This window comes from Schistocerca cancellata, chromosome 6 (assembly GCF_023864275.1).
Source record: "Schistocerca cancellata isolate TAMUIC-IGC-003103 chromosome 6, iqSchCanc2.1, whole genome shotgun sequence".
Lineage (NCBI taxonomy): Eukaryota > Metazoa > Arthropoda > Insecta > Orthoptera > Acrididae > Schistocerca > Schistocerca cancellata.
In genome coordinates, this window is record NC_064631.1 from 376,225,525 (window position 1) to 376,229,147 (window position 3,623).

Sequence of the window (3,623 nt, forward strand, 5' to 3'; positions counted from 1 at the left end):
ACATGGTTTTCCGTAGAAATGTATGAGCACGTGAAACAATAGTGTCCCTATGACTTAATGTAGAAGACAGGTTAAGCAAAGGCAAACATATGTTTATAGTTCTTCTAGATTTTGAGAAATCCTTTGCCAGTGTCGACTGGAATAAACTCTTTGAAATTCTGAAGGTAGCAGGGATAGGTAAAATACCGGGACCGAAAGTTTACACACAACTTGTACAGAAACCACATGGCAATTATGCGAGTAGATAGGCATGAAAGGGAAGCGGTGGTTGAGAAGAGAGTGAGACAAGGTTATAGCATACCCCCGGTGTTATTCAGTTTATAACCTGACCAAGCAAGAAAGAAAGAAAATGAAAGAATAATTCGAATAGGGAATTGAAGTTCAGGGAATATAAATAAAAGCTCTGAAGTTTGCCGATGACATCGTAATTCTTCAGAAACAGCAAAAGACTTGGAAGAACAGCTGAACGGAATGAATGCTGTCTTGAAAGAAAGATATACGACGAACATCAACAAAAGCAAATGAAAGAAAGATATACGACGAACATCAACAAAAGCAAATGAAAGAAAGATATACGACGATCATCAACAAAAGCAAAACAAGGATAATAGAATCTTGTCTAATTAAATCTGGTGATGCTGAGGGAATTGGATTAGAAAACAAGACTCTGAAAGTAATAGATAAGTTTTGCCACTAGGGCAGTAAACTAACGGATAATGGCCGAAGAGAGAGGATATAAAATGTAGACTAGCAATAGCAAAAAAGTGATTCTGGAAAAGAGGAATTTCTTAATATCGAACATAGACTTAATTGTTAGGAAGTATTTTCTGAAGGTAACTGTTTGTAGTTTAGCCTCATATGCAAATGAGATGTGGGCGATAAAAAGTTCAGAAAAGAAGAAAACTGAAGCTTTTGAAATGTGGAGCTCCAGACGAATTCTGAAGAGTGAATAGGTAGATCATGTAACTAATGAGGAGATACTGAAAAGAACTGGGGAAGAAAAAATTTGTGGCATATCTTGACTAAAAGACGGGATCGGTTTATAAGACACATTCTGAGACAGGAAGGGATCACCAGTTTAATATTGGATTGAAGTTTGGTAGGTAAAAATTGTGCAGGTAGACGAAGAGATGAATAAAGTAACAAGTTTAAAAGGGATATAAGCTTGCAGTAGTTTTTCGTAGATGAAGAGATTAGCATAGGTACAGTAGCGTTAAGGCCTGCATCAACCACTCTTCCAACAAAAGAGCGACGCTGCCTTTCAGAAAATGTATTTATATGTGTCAGGTGGTGCAACTGACAACGGTCATATATTTGAAGTCAAGGAACCTTCCATTAAATCGATAATAAAGTTTATTTGACACTAGAAGTTGTGTGTTTGACCGAAACTTGTTCTCATTGAATGAATGTGTATTACAGCAGCTTTTGGGACTTTCGTGATGCATGTCTTTAAATATAATGAAGCTGTGTAACACAGTCTTCAGAAGTTCTTTATCTGTAGCACTGACTTTTATCTAGTATGGAAATATTGAAATTTATATAAAGATGATATTTTAATCAGCAAAGTGCTACTAGTGTAAGAATGTCCAATTCTATATGTGAATTATACTGATAGTATACTGCGTCTGATCACGATCACAATGTCGTTGACATGAAGATAATTTATCCAAATGCACAGGGACCATCATAGAGGTGTGGGATGTCACCCTGAGGGATGTGCGTCATAACAGTTCCATTTTTTTGACGGAAATGTAGCCGGTAACGAAGACAGACTTACAGAGATCCCATCAAGTTCACACAGCTTCACTGGAAGATAAGTTTAGTGATCGTGTTAACCAGGAAAACAGCACTGTTACTGTTATTCTAACAAAATCTAGGAGTGTTCAGTAATTATAGACTTTCACACCTTTCGAATGAAGGTCTCTAACTAGTGCCTTATACGGTATATTACACTCTTGAGTTAGCCGGTTCGAACCTTGGTGGAGAAACAAATTTTCTCTACCAATACCTGACCGGTAAAGGATGTAGAGATAAAGGTATGACGTAAAATTTACGACCGATCTGACTGTGCTTCAGTATCCTGGATTAAATGCCAAACTGTTTCCAATGGTAATACAACCGATGAGAGTGCCACTAATGCGGGGTTTTAAAACACAGTTTTTCGATATACCTTCACAAATGAGACTAATTAAATTCGAACCTAGAACAACTATCAACATGAGTGACTTAGAAGTAGATATCCTCGGCTTAGCGAAGCTGCCTAAATAGGTTTATAAAGGCAAGTCTTCAGGTCCACATACCATATCAATATGGTACCTTTCAGAATATGCTGCTACAGTGGCCCCTTACTTAACAATCATGCACAACGGATCGCTTGACGAAAGATCCATACCGAAAGACTTGAATGTTGCACTGGTCACACCAATACTCAAAAAATGAAACAGAAGTAATCTAGTGAATTACAAACCCATATCATTAAAGTCGATTTGCAGCATGATTTTGGAGCATATACTGTGTCCTAACATTGTGAATTAACTGGAGGGTAACAGTATACTGACACAAGGGCAAAACGGATTCAGAAAATGTTCTTGCGAAACACATCTGGCACTTTATTCGCACAAAGTGACGAGTGCTATCGACAGGGAATCTCAAATTGATTCCATATTTCTAAATTTTCAGAAGGCTTTTGACATTTTTCTCACAAGAGACTTATAATTAAATTGTGTGCCTATGGAGCATCACTTCAGTTGTGGGAATGGATCCGAGATTTTCTGTCAAAAAGGTCACAGTATATAGTGATCGACGATAATTATCGAGTAAAACAGACGTGATATCCGGCCTTCTCCAGGGCAGTTTCATAGGCTCTCCCCTATTCCTAGTCTACATAAACGACTTATGAGATACTCTGAGCAGTCCTCTTCAATTGCCTTCAGATGATGCTGTCATTTACCGTCTAGTAAAGTCATAATAACGTCAAAACCGATTCCAAAATGACTTAGACATGACATCTAAATGGTGAGAAAAGTGGCAATTGTCTGTCAATAAACCGAGCGAGGTGCTGCAGTGGTTAGCACACTGGACTCGCATTCGAGAGGACGACACTTCAAACCCGCGTCCGGCCCTCCCGATTTAGGTTTTCCGCGATTTCCCTCAATCGCATTCAAGCAAATGCCGGGATGTTCCTTTGAAAGGCACAGCCGACTTCCTTCCCCACCCTTCCCTAGTCCGATGGAACCGACTACCTCGCTGTTTGGTTCCCTGCCCCAAGTCAACCAACCAAGCAATCTCTCACTAAGAAAACGTGTGAGTAAGGAAAAGTGTGAGGTCATCCACATAATTACATACAGAAATCTGTTAAATTTGGTTACATGATAAATCACACAATTCTAAAGGCTGTCAGTTCGACTAAAGACCTTAGAATTACAGCTACGAACAACTTAAGTTGGGACGACACAATGGTGAAATTATGGGTATGGCAAACCAAGCACTATGTTTTATTGGCAGCACACTTGATAGGTGCAACAGGTGTACTAAAGAGAGTTGCTACAATTCGTTTGCTCATCCTCTGCTAGAGTACTGCAGTGTTATACAAGATCCTTTCAGATGGAATTGATGGAGAACAC